This window comes from Ixodes scapularis, unplaced genomic scaffold (genome assembly GCF_016920785.2).
Source record: "Ixodes scapularis isolate PalLabHiFi unplaced genomic scaffold, ASM1692078v2 PGA_scaffold2__306_contigs__length_199485367, whole genome shotgun sequence".
NCBI classification, from domain to species: domain Eukaryota; kingdom Metazoa; phylum Arthropoda; class Arachnida; order Ixodida; family Ixodidae; genus Ixodes; species Ixodes scapularis.
In genome coordinates this window covers 105380964-105395310 of record NW_024609857.1, presented here as the reverse complement: position 1 = coordinate 105395310, position 14347 = coordinate 105380964, and the positions used below count along the sequence as shown (strand labels likewise).

At 43.1% G+C, this 14347-nt stretch overlaps 1 protein-coding gene across 1 annotated transcript in view; it reads right to left on the bottom strand.

Annotated features, from left to right (window-relative positions):
- Positions 1 to 14347, bottom strand: part of LOC8040254 (solute carrier organic anion transporter family member 5A1) — a 667105-nt gene that overhangs the window by 207721 nt on the left and 445037 nt on the right. The window lies entirely within an intron of this gene.

The following is a 14347-nucleotide window of genomic DNA, read 5'->3' as shown; positions in this document are numbered from 1 at the left end:
TTCCTTTCCAGTTCGTCCCATTCAACGTCCGAATCGCTCGTCACCCGAGCAACGTGCAGCGCCAGGAAGTGTGCTCGCAGGGTAAAGCAGAAAGCTCAGTCGGACCATGCGTACGCGGCGAAAGCCGGCGCGAAAACAAAAATGCACCATTTACGAGAAATCCCGGGCCGGTACGCTCGATGAAGGCGGCCGTGTGACCCGAACGCATACCGAGCGAGCTGGCGCTGGGACGGGCGAGAAGACACTTTCGACGCCACCGACGGCAACGCTCGCGGTCAGGAGGACAACTTCCTGGTTCCCAAGGGCCGCCGCTACACCGCCGCCTCTCCGCGGGCCATAAGCTTTGTGTTAGCTTCGCAAACAGCCCGAACCGGACCTCTAAAAAAAGGCTCCCGCGGTGGTGCCAGGGCATGCACTGCGCCTCTTTTCTCTAGCGCCCACTCTCGCGCGACGCGAGCAAATTGCGGCTGCTGTTTTGGGAGGACAATCCCACGCAAGACTGCCCCGGCAGCCCCCGTCATCGTCGTAGTGTCGTGAAAGGTCGTTTTCCGTTCGAGCGAATTAGCGAGAGACCGTTGGTTTAATAAAGAAATGAAAAAAAAAAAAAAAAAGAACCGTTACACTAGCTTGATAACGCTGACAAAGATCGCAGAGCACAGCAAGTGTTGCGAATCAGCTAAACGCATGCTATGTGTCTGTGTGAAGTCGGGTGACCATCCGACGTCACGGAATCGCGTGACGTCATAATGTCCCGTGACGTCACGATGTCTCATAACTGTGGCGTCACATGACGTCATCGTGTCACGTGGCATCACATGAAGTCATGATGTCACGGTCCTTCGTGACGACTTTATCGTAGAATTCGGTTAATAGAACACATTCTGTGTTTTTTTTTTTTTTTAATCTAGAGAAGACGGGTAGGAAAGGATCACTCGTGGATGCAACATACATAGCGTAACTTCAGTCATGTGATAGGATCATGATAGGATAAAAAATAATAAAGCTGGTGTTTATATGTTTAACAGCCGGAAGTTAGTCTGTCTCAGTGGGCGTGTGGTGTCTCAGCTGTAGATCAGCAATTTAGCCAGTGCGGTACAACCGCTAGCCTGGGGTTTTTAACGTGCATCACGCAGCATAGTGATACACGACCGCACGCCGGTACGATGCTCATCCAAATCGAAATGGGCAAGGATAGGGATTGAACCCAGGATCCCTTGGTTCTCAGCGCGAGCTTTCACTCCACGCGCTCCGAGCTGGTGTGGGCTAGCCCACCCAGCCACCGATCCCCCTTACTACCAGGTCTCCCACCAACTTGCATGTGCGGCGTCTTCGGTCTTGTATTGTGTAGCGTCGCTGTTGTAGACATATAACCCCATCTCGGTCTGGAGGTTCTCGGTAGCCGTGAACTAGCAGCTCGGCAGAAAACATTTAGTTACCCGGCCTTCAGTAGCCATGATGAACCGTCACTGGTCCTCTTCTTTATCTCTTAAAACCAATCTTCGTCTTCTTTTAAACTCTTACACACATATTTTTGTTATCTTTTTTTAAGCAAGGGGGTTCGCAATTATGTACGGGTGAGTACCGGCTAAAGAGAAATCTCCGAATGATTGTCACAAGGAGTCCACACGGAAACTAAAGGCTGGCTCAGACGTTTGCGCTTGAGCGTGACGTTAAGCCCGCTTGTGACTGCTTACGACGAGATGGTTGCTACGGCAACCGAGGTCCGCGCAACGCGTCGTAGAGGAGTGCAAGGAGTCGTAACGCTGTCAATCACGCCCAAACGCAAATATAGCTCAACTAACCTTTCCGATCAGTTTTGACGACATTCGTAGACGAGGTATAATAACGTGGAGCACAGACCGTCGTTTCTTCTGGTCTTTTGATACCAAACCAATCGATGGCGGAAGTCTGCAGATGACGTGCACGTCTGTGTGAAAGCTGCTTTCTCTGTATCGCTCTTTATGATCTCGGACACGGGCATTTTAGTCGTCAAATGCCGGCTACAATGCGAGCGATAAAACGTGTTCGGGCCTCGCAGTTTCGTTCATTTACGACTACAACACAGTCAGGGCTGGGCTAGCTGGCCGATAATACACACAAAAAAGTTACATCATAAAAACAAATTCGCAAAAAAAGTAAATAATCCGTCTTTCTGTAACAGTTTCAAAATCTGTATTACGATGATTGCAATTGAATGATACTTCTTTTTTTCGTTGTTCGCAGCGAGAATTTAAAAAAAGATTATAGATCTGATTTTATTTCCGGGCATATTAAATACTGGAACAAAAATAAGATTCAATCGCCAACGCCCTCTGTGTTTAAGTGTGGAAACTTTGGACTCACCAACATATTCCGCGAACTCAACCGGTTCAAACATGGCGCGCTGACTTCACGCCACTCAGTTTGGTCAGCAAAGTACGTGCGACTGCTAGTCAGACGCCTTGAACTTGTATGTCCCTCCTGGCTGCATATAGTCGAGTAATTCTGGCTGGAGCGACAACCATGCACTCGCGTTGCAGCAGGCCGCGTCAAACTTGATTACGGGCTTTGACCATCACTTCGGCACATGAGACGATAGAAAAAATCTCCATGGTTGCAATGCTTATAAAAATTATTCACTTTTTATCGAACAAATTCTAACCTCACTTCGAGCCCCCGTGAATTTGTCCATAGCAACGGCCCTAGCAACGGTTTGCTTGGAGCACAGCGCCATGTTGAGAAGTAATCCTTTACGGGATCAATGGTGACCTGATACCGTGTTTAGAGCAACCAAATGGCAGGCGACGCCGCCCACGGGATAATCAGGGAACGGAGTGCCGATGTTCTAAGCGATGCAATTATGTAGTGGCTCTAGACTTCGTTTCAGCTTAAGTCCATATGCAGCCGACGCCACAAGCTATTGGGACCAATCAAGCAGCGTTGAAAGCAGCGTAGCGTCGGCTGCGTCTGGGTTGAAAGGGGCGCTCCAGCGTTTTCTTCATAGTCGCCGATTTGGCTGAAAATTGGCTAAACAGACCAACAAACACCGCTGAAATAGTAACCCAAATATTGGGCTGAAATAACGTTTTATGAACTTTTTGACTTTACAATTTTGGTATTAATCTTCGTGTTTTTTTCAAAGTGAAAGTCTCTACTGGCAACAATGAAAAAGTGACGTCAGGGAAAGGTCGGGGTTCACTTTTTGGAGTGTAAACTTTGTTCCCAACGGATTACAAACAGTTTCATGGTGTCAAATGAACGCTTTGGAAGCTCGCTCCATGCAGCCCCCGCGCAGCATTACGAAACAAAGGCTCGGCATAGTTCATTTTTAGACTACCGTCTCGGCCTGCAAGCCTGCCTTCCCCTGACGTTACGGGATTGAAAAGCGCGGATATATTTGAACGTTGGTTCTGGTATCAATTTCACTCGCCGATTTCACAATAACTAGTGTGAATTTCGCGATACTAAATAGCATACTAGAAAGGGTAAAGGCAGGTGCTTCCAAAAGTATAATTAGTCTGGGTGGCTCAAAATATCTTTAAGGTGAAACCAAGTACAGTTTTATAGGTTACACGGCGCGAGAAAAGGGCTGCGTCTTTCTCATTACGTTCTACTCTACCCGCTACGATTTGATCCACCAATCACGCGGTGGTAGGTAACCGCAGCCAATGAAGCGGGTGACAACTTGTTCCATCATGACAGTGTTTACACGTCGTAGATCATATGGACATCCTGCGCGGAAGCACCGATGCCCCTGAAAGAAGAAGAAGAAAAAAAAAGTAATTGCTGCAACTAAACAAGAAGTGGCGACGGAACGAAGCCTTCCAGCGGGAGACCACGGGGAAACGTATACGAAAGGCGAGCCGCATCTATACGCGAAGATTTTCGCGTATATATTTTCGCGGGGGAACAGTTATACAAGCGCGCATACAAACCTCTCTCCCTCCTACTGTATTACGCCCACGCGGACAATATCAGCTAAAAGAAAGAATTCTGGCTCCTTTTTTAATGTATTTTTGGTTTTTACAAGCTCTAGTATCTCTCAATTTGTGAAAGAATTGTAAGTATGGGATCTTAACTCCGCATCCCATTCTATAGTCCGGACCATGGCTCTGCCAGTAACTGGCAGGTCCACCGCTAAAACAAACAAACAAAAAAAAAATTAAAAGCACAAGGGCTTGTTTCAGCTCCTATTGTCAGCGATACGCACATTTTCAAAATCATTCGCGTGTTTGTGGACAAATGTCAAATTTGTTACAGAGGGAAGGGTCTAAAAAGTCGCGTTACACTGGGGGCCATATATTATATATATACCTCACACAAAACATACGGTGTCGCAGCAGACATGAAAGCGGAATCCTCCGCGCCTCAAGCGTCTTAGAGGCATGCTTGCTTGAACATGCTCAGAACATGTATGCAGACTGTCTTTTGTATATGGTGTATAAGCGGTATCTGACTGCGACTTAAGAGTAAGGTTAGACAGTAAAGCACGAGTGCTAACCACGGAGTGTTTAGCGGAAATCACGAGTGATATTCCCAATAAGAATTCGCTTCCCCTCTTTCCCTGCACCACTTCCTCCCACATTAGGCCTACCCCTTACAAAAATGATCAGAGAGTTTCAATTGACTTTCTATTGTGTTCCTAATGAGTCAATTGAAACTCAATATAAACTCAATGTCTAATGAGTTTGATCATTAGAAACTCAATTTTGATTCTATTGAATTTACTCATTAGGAATGCAATTGAGACTGATCATAAGAAACTCAATATCGATTCTATTGACTTTACTCACTAGGAATGCAATTGAGACTGATCATAAGAAACTCAATGTCGATTCTATTGACTTTACTCACTAGGAATGCAATCGAGTTTGATCATTAGAAACTCAATATCAATTCTAATGAATTTACTCATTGGGATGCAATAGGGTTTTATCATAAGAAAGTCAATATCGATTCTATTGAATTTACTCACTAGGAATGCAATTGAGTTTCGTCATTAAGAACTCAATATCGATTCAATTGAATTTACTTATTAGGAAGGCAATTGAGTTTGGTCAGAAGAAACTCAATATCGGTTCCATAGAATTTGCTCATTAGGCATGGAATTGAGTTTGGTCATTAGAAACTCAATATCGATCCTATTGAATTTACTCATTAGGAATGCAATTGAGTTTGGTAATACGAAACTCAATATCGATTCTATTGAATTTACTCATTAGGAATGCAATTGAGTTTGGTCGTTTGTGGATTACTGCACCGAACGATTATTGCTTGTACCAATTTTTTTTCTATTATTCTATTAAGGGATAGAGTCCAATGACGTCCAAACATGTTTATCATTCATGAAACTTGTAAGGAGGAAATAGCAAACTGGGAACCTTAATAAATGCTGAGGTGGTCACCGGCCAAATGAATACCTTTCTTATGTAGGGTATATAAGGCGGTGGGGTAGACAAGGGGAGTACAAAGGTGACATATTGAGCTTCCGGCTCAGCAACACTTCCTTTGATTTCCTCCTCCCAATACTCTGACTGAAGGGGAGTACGATTAGTGGGTTGCGAGTGCTTAGTTAAGATGTTTGTGTTCGGTTCCTCCGTGTGCTTTGTTTCCTTCATGTTGCATGCTTTAAGTAATTATACAAAAAGATTGTCAACCAGTTGCAAATTTTTTTTAAACGCAGTTTAAATATATTTTATTGAAACATGTTGCGAAAATTCAATTAAAACTCAATTGCATTTTTTTTAATGCAACTCAATAGCAAAAGTTTTATTGAAACACTATTGCCAAAATTCAATAGAAATGCAATTGCTAAAAATTCAATTAAGACTCAGTGGCCAATACCCTGGTACGGTTCAATAGGGACTCATTAGAAAAAGTCAATTGAGTTTCAATTGAGACTGATTGCGGTCTATTGAGTGAGTCCTTTACACTTTCAATTGAAACTCAATTCATTTTTTCGTAAGGGACAGCTCCAATGTTTACGTGACAGCGCGAAAACGGCGTGGGATTTTGCTCGCGAGTGTATTATTGAGCTCCAAATGCCTATCGGCAAAGTTGGGGCACAGGATGAGCATATTCCGTATTACTACTATATAGTTTTAAAAGTATTTTCGAAAAAGGATCACGAAAGTAATTCTTGCTGCCCACATATTGGGAATTTGCGGAACTGCCACGCGCATGTATAATCTGTTCCTTACCGGATTCGCCTCAACGGTAAAAGTAAAACTCGGTGTTCCCGACTTCAGCAAATATGAATAGCTATTGGCTACAATGGCAAAGGCTGGGTCCCTCAAAAAACGATGCCAGAATGCGCGCGTCTACTCCACCGTCCAAGTGGGAACATTAGGAACGTTTGCGCCGATCATGGCAGTCGCGATTGTTCTCTACGGCGCTGGAATGCTACCCCAGGCGTAGTGTACCCAAATTATAGAGTCTTTCAAACTGCTCGATCGGAGTCACGTGGTTTGTGGACCGCGTCTGCAATGAGACGTACGGGGACAAGGCGAAAGCGTCGATCGTCTACAAGCGTCTCCAGGCTTCGCTGCAGTCTTTCTACCCGCCACTCTCCCCACCCATACGCACACATGCGCATGGACAACAACCAATCTGCGCAGATGTCCGCCATTAAATTACGGACGGCCTCTTAGTTCGAGTTGCTCCCTCTCTTAAATCCGGGTTCTCTAAGCAGGCCACGCCACCGTGATCGAACCCACAAAAGCCAGTCGGTTTCCGTCATACAGGCGTTACAACTGGAGTGTCGCTTATAACCGGTGCCACTATATTCCCGAAGCACGGCCGTATTTGTAAACATCTCCGGAATGAGATGTCTGGCGGAAATAGCCTTGAACTTGAACCTCCTCGACGAAGCTATGTACGGCATCCGCGAGAAGGACTCAGCGAGTCGCGGCCGCTATTTGTCTTGGCAGACCCAACCGGCGACTCACTACAAAGGATCCGGCCAATCCCCCCACGCGACTCTGTTGTTGATGAAGAGCCTCGCTCGAAGTCCGACGTCTGTATATGAACTCATTCTACTTTTTTTTTTTTTCATGATTACTTCACGAAGTATTCGAAGAAGGCACAGAAGCCTCTGTCTATTGTGTATGAACACACAGCAGATACTGAGTTGCTACACTTTTCCGAATGATAAATCTCGAGCATTATGACCACGAAGGAGAAACAAAGCACGATAAAATTAGGCAATCGAACATTTACTCGCGAAGCAACAGACACACCCGTTCACTATACGACTGGAGATCCTGCTTTTGTGGCAGTTGGAGCGAACGAGAGCCTAGCGCTTCTTTCGGCGTTTAAGAAGCTACAGACAAATAAACTGTTTACGAAGGTTATTGCGATAGCTGATGCGCTTTTTCGTGGTTCTTGCAAATACACTTTCTTTGGTTTTTAATTTTAACGACAACGATTACAACAAGTTGGAATCAGCGGCATACAACAGAGAGGAACCACCCTTTCGTTCCGTGGCGTCAACTTTTTCACCCGTGCAAACACGTTATTTTACACATTTAGGGAGAAATTCTGTTCGTTTATGGTTTCTTTCTAAATCTGCGAATCGTACAGCCAACCCGCTGACCCTGACTTTGACATTATTTAACGGTGCTTCCGCTACCATAGCAAAAAAAAAAAAAAAAAAAAAAAAAAAAGATTTGAGTGTAAAGGATTAAATGCGTAACTTGTAATTGGTCGTGATATCTCTTTCTAGCGCGGATGCCTCGTCATACTTAAATATTATTATGACGAATCTCCGAACTCAGTGGATAACCAGAGACTCTTTGAACTCAGGTGGATATCCCATCGAGGGAGGCGCCAGTCCTTGTCGTATTTGTGCCTTTTTATCGTCCTTGACCAGTTGGCGCTATTTAATTGATACTAGCTGCAAACCAAATAGCCCAAAACAAAAGTCCAAGCGTAAGCCCCATGATTCGAAACAAACTCGCACACCATCCATCACTGCAGCATGCCACCAAACACGGCCGCCAGACAAGACAGCGGACAAAAGGCGAAGAAGCCGTACGAGCCAAGCCTGCTGACGCTCTCATCTTCGCCCGAATAAGAGAAGAAGCCCACAGAGGCGCGCGTTCGCATCGTCGTCTCTTTTCCCAGAAGTAGACCGGGTCAGGCTGCAGCGTCCCCGAGACAAAGCCCCCAGCGGGAAAAAGGGCGGCGAAAACACAATGCCAGTGACCCGTTGCAGCACCGGCCGCGCACTGCGTTCCGGCGCCGAGAACAAGCGGGACTCAGAAAAGGCCGAGCGAGATCAGCGACGGGCCGGTCGGCCCGCCCACCCACACAGGCTGGCTGGACAGGAGCATTGTCTCTCGACTAGTCTCGACTGGTCTCGGCTATAGATACGAGTTCCTTCGGTCAGGAGACCAGCCGCTGAGGAGCGCCCGAGCATGCCGCGGTTTCCAGACGATCCTGTTCAGTGGAGAAACCGAAAGGGAAGAGTAATGCTGCAGAGTTCACTACTTCCGAGCGTTTTCGGTCAGAAAAATAAGCATTGCTAACACTGTTAATTTTTTTTTTTTTAATAATTGCGTAATAAAACGCAGGTTCCTTCCCTGTTTAAAAGACACTGATACCTCTTTTTTTTTTTTTAATTCGTTTAGACAGCAAAAAGTTAGTGACCCCCAATTTCTTTTAAATTATAGTTACAGCCTTATGACATAATACCGAATGAAGAGTCAACAGCCTGCTCTTCTCGTAGTCCACGCGAGATCGTCACAGTACAGACTCGATAGCACATTCATAAGTTACAGCTTCATAACCTCCAAGCCAGACCTCGGCGGGAACCGGACCACTCGTCACCGGAAAACTTGTCACAGGACAACTGGTCACATCGGCCTTCTGGATCTACATCATTTCGTCGCGCGAACACTCGGCCCAAGGGGCCGCTCGTCACCGAAACACGGATAGCAAAGTCATGAGTGTTTTGGTAGAATTAGGGTTAACCTTGATTCATCCCCAACACCCGGAATTAGCCTTTTTTTCTTATTTTTTTACTAGCAATATAAATTTGAATTTGACTTACAAATAGGTTTAGCACGCTCGTAGTTGGCATAACTACTTTCAGGAGAGTTAAACACTAACGAACACTGCACGTGGCGCTTCGACGCTGTTATACCTGAAATTTTCGTGCCATTCTACAAAGACATTTTCAACACACCTTTCTGGCACTGATTAGGTACGTAGGGATAACAACTACTGCAAGGCAACCGATATCTAGTTTCATCTGAACGCTCGATCAGCGCGAAATAAAACAGACGAGCTTGAATTATTTTTTTTATCAGTTCGAATTTTCGTTTGATATAATTATGCTTTCAGAGACATGGTATACGGATAATACTAACGTTTTAAATTTACCAATGTACAAGAGTTACTTTGTAAACCGCACAGAATTACGTGGCGGGGGCGTTGCCCTAATAGTAAAGGCTGACATTTCCTGTGAGATGCTATCTGATTATTGCTGCGTTCACAAAGACTACGAGGTGCTGCCTTTACTGATAGGAGAAAGCATTATAGCTGTCTGTTATCGCCCGCCAAGTGGGAACTTGTCTTCCTTTTTTGCTTACTTAAGAGTCTATTCTGGAGTTCGCGAATGAAAATAAATACAACGTAATCTTGGGAGGGCGATTCGCTACTTGATACGACATGTAAATTACAATTTGATGCGTTAATTAAATCAAACGTATGTGAAAATATGATAAATACTGCTACAAGAATTACAGCGGAATCATCGACATTATTAGATTTATTTATTACAAGCTACGATACATCATATATCAAATCTGACGTAGCGATAGCTCATATAAGCGATCACTTGGGTATATTTTTGTGTATAAAGAGAAATCAAACTATAAACATAAAATATAATGATCAGTTAGCTATAGAGCTTCAGAATATAACGTGTGATAACACGAACGAATTCAGACAAAAACTATCTTGTCTGGATTGGGACGATGTCCTTAACGAAACGAACGCAGATAAAGCATATAATTTGTTCTCAAACAAATTTTTTTTTTAAATATGAAAGCTGTTCTTTGTATAAAAAATTAAGCACTCATAGAAAAAGTCGTAAACCGTGCGTTACAAAACAATTGCTCACAAGAATTCGAACTAAAACTGCGTTATATCAAAAATTTGTAAAAACAAAATCAACTAGCAACTAATAGTATTTAAACGTTACCGAAACTAATTCAACAAAGAACTCCAAAATGCTAATAAAATTTATTTTTGTGGCTTTTTTTCTTTCTTGTAATAACAGAGTCGACTTTGTGTGGAAAAAACTAAACCCTGTATTGGGTTGTTCGTGCGCCACGAAACAAGTTTTAAAGATCAGCCACAATGGTCAAGAGCTGTCAGGACAAGCATTGTCAAATGCGTATAATGACTATTATGTAAGTCTAGTAAAAGAACGTCCAGAGTCAGATGCTTGCAAATATATCAATGCTCGAAATAATAAATCCATGTTTCTTATGCCTGTTACGGCTCCAGAGGTTATATCTGTCTTCAATGCATTAAAAAATAGCCAAAGTTGCGACTCCGATGGATTGCGGATCAAACCAGTTAAATACGTAATTGATCTTATTTCTCTTCCCTTAGCACACATATTCAATCCCTGTTTCATAAACGGTGTGTTTCCTTGTCAACTGCAACTAGCGACGGTAAGAGTTTTATATAAAAAAGGAAATAAAAACGAACTGGGCAATTGTCGACCTGTTTCAATTCCTTCTGTTATCTTTAAGGGGTTAGAAAAAGTTATACTACTTCGAATGACAAGATTTCCTGATAATCATGACTTGATTAGCTCGTCGCAGTTTGGTTTTCGAAAACATCGATCCACAGAACTCGCTCTCCTTGCGCAAAAAGAACATATACTTAGAAATTTTGAAAATAAAGGAAACTCACTCCCGGCTTATTTGTAGACTTTACTAAAGCGTTCGACTATCTGGATCATAATTTGCTACTAAAGAAGTTAGATATGTATGGATTTCGAGGTCATGTATCAAAACTTCTATGCTCATATTTATCTTCGCGCAGACAATATATTCATATAAACGGTCACTCACCTGAAATAAAACCGATTGAATCGGGGGTTCCCCAGGGAAGCATTCTCGGGCCATTCTTATTCAATGTATATATAAATGATATCGTAAATATTAGTCACTCAACTCAATTTTTGTATTTATGGAGATGATGCAAGCTTATTGTTTGATGGTGATAATTCGTTGGAGCTTATTGATAACGCGAACGAAACACCAGAAAAGCTTAATAGATGGAGTATGGAACATAATATTACCAAGGATATTTTTATAAATTCTTCTCAAATAGAAATTGTTCCCGCGTTTAAAGCTTTGGGCGTTGTTTTTCAAGAAAACTTGGCCCATGGGACGACCATATTAATCATATCATATCAAAATTATCTAGCATCGTCGGTATTCTATATCGTCATAAACACATTCTACCACTTAGAACAAAGTTAATATTATATAATTCATTGTTTTATTCACATTTAAATTATGGTCAACTCATATGGGGCACTATTGCCTATACCAACCTCCACAAAATCTTTATGTTACAAAAAAAAAATGTATTAAAAAGTATCTCTAATGTGACACTAGAACATCCAACTCATGATCTTTTTAGTAAAATTGGTGTGATGAAAATTTTTTATTTATATAAATATCATTTACGGTGCAAGGTATAAAATAGAAACAAATGTATCCGAATATCACCTTAAAAACTTAGCGAAGCTAACAGATAACATTTATAGATACCCAACACGAATTAAAGAACCTTGGCAAGTACCCTTTTTTTTAGAACAAACTACGGCCACCAAAGTTTAAAATATACTTTACCGACTACCCTTAAACAGCTTAGTAGGCAAGGCATTGAGCTTAGCAATATATCGGTGAGCATCTCACGGGAAATGTTTATTTCAAATGTTTATTTCCAGCCAAATTGTCCGCATTAAGCGCTAAAATCTCTTGAATCGATGTTTTCTTTCGCGTTTATTTCAGTGATGTCTTAACGTTCTGTGTATGTTTTCACTATTGTGTAAATTGTATCAATATGCTACTTATCTTGTATAGTGTTCTTTTCTTGTGAAGTTTCTCGAACATGTAGCACACATGTCATGTTTTAATTTTGTATAAATCTTTAGTGCCTGCATCGCGACTGACTGCTTGGCTCGGGGCTCGTCAAGCTGTTTTTACAGTTTTTTTTCCCGTGTCACCTTTTCAACATTGCTTTTGTTGGAAAAAATAAAGGTACTATTATTATGATTATTATAACATATTACGATTCTGTCAGTATTGTGGCCGTTAGTGGCGACCATAGTTATCTTGGAATCAAACAGACCGCTCTACAAAAATACGCAGATAGTAGTGCCTATGGCTCCAAATTTGAAACTCTTGATAGGGGTTAAAAATTGTCCTTTCTACAAATATTGCAGGTAGAGGAATTACGGGAATATGTAGTTTCAATGAAGTATTATTATACCAACGATTTCAAGTATAGAGTCAACAGACAAAAACATCTGAGACATTCTGAAACCTTTTCCATTCATATTCTTTATGTTTCTTAATTTTGTTTTCGGGTGCCGTCTGTTAACGTGCGCCAACTCGTAAAAAAAGAAAAAAAAGAAATACACTAAATACATATAATAAAAACAGTGAGTAGAAACAGCAAAAACATCAAGGAGAAACAATCAGAAACTTAAAACTACAACCACAATAATTCTACTAGAAATAAACCGTAATAAATTACTTTTTTGCGAAAAAAAGAAACACGAAACCGTCGCGTTTTATAAAATAAATAAATAAAGTGCTACAACGAGTTATTCTCTTGACGGGTATTCCGGCGTGACGAGAATTCCTCGTACAAGATGACCGGTGACGAGTTGGACTATTGGATGAGTTCATATGACCAGTTGGCCTTTGACGATTAATTGTGGCTTGTGAGGAGATCTCTTTGATCCCATACAACATGAAGTTTACGAGAACTCGTCACAAGCCCAGTCGTCACAGGCCCAACTGGTCAAAAGTGAACTTGTGAGCAAGATAACGGCCAGAAGTCATTCTTTCCCAGCTCCATTTACGGGTGGGGTGGAATATGATGAGAAGATACAGGCCCGAAAAAATGCAACTGTGACGGAGAATTCGTGCGGCTTACGATAATGTAGTATCTTCGTCTGAGATCCCGTGCGAGAACAGTCTCTAAACGCTGTTCTCAACCACTAACAGCTCGTCGTCATTACCCACTCCCCAAAAATAAAGCCCTAGTAAGGCCAGTGTGTACGCTGTGTCGGAGACACTGTTTAAAAAGGCCATATAGATACCGATCGTCGCCGTGACCAATACGCATCAACACGCGCTTATACAATCGCTGAAGGCCAACAACCATGGCAAAGCTACTACTATAGGGGCTTCGCTTTATATTGTTTTTCTAGTCAATTTTATACTCATTCAGAACCCAGATCATCCGTGTTGAATACGCCAGAAAGAGGAAGCAATCCCGACGCGTCTCTCGCCTTGGCGCCTTTCAACGTAATGATGCTCCTACTCGTTCCTGGCAGTGCATTCCTCCATCGTTCATCGCTCCTATAAATTGCCGCCAGGCACAATTTCCTCTGCAGAGGCGCCGTCTCTTTTAGCCAGTCGCTGGACAACGCCAGAGAAAGGAAGCTTCGGCACAAAAGCGCGAACCGGAGCAATGCGCGGCGCGGATCGTGCCGAGGCAATAAACAATCCGCACCGAGTCATCAAAGAGCCAGCCTTGGCCTACTACTCGTCCCCACACAGATCACTCCAGCCGGCAATTCGCAGAAAGAAGAAATAAAAAGGAAGAAAAGGCCAGTCACAACATTTGCATTGTCTTCCGAGCCAACGAAATGTGAAGCACGTTTCCCCGCGAGACGTCGTATAAGATGTTTACGACGTCAAGGTTCTCTTCCCAAAAACCCCAGGAGGCTGGTCGACTGTAACGGATAAAGGGAAACACAATTACCGCCTAGCCGCGGCGACTCGCCATGCGCTGACCCGATAAAAAAGTCCCCTTTCGGAATGACACCCGGTGTCGCCCACTGGCTTGCCTCGGCCCCGGACCCTATTGTGATCATCCTTTTCTACGCCGTACTGACCCCATTCGGCGGAACCGAACAATACAAAAAAAGAAACACTGGTCCACACCACGAGGACCGCTCCTTGTGCGGGGGGGTTCAGAGTCACGCGATGAAGCCGTTCTCGTGAAAGTCCATCGATCTGAAGATGGCCACCTGGATGAGCGAAGAGCACGCCAACGGGACACCCATGTTCGCGAGAGGAGTTATCGTCTTCAAGAAGCACGA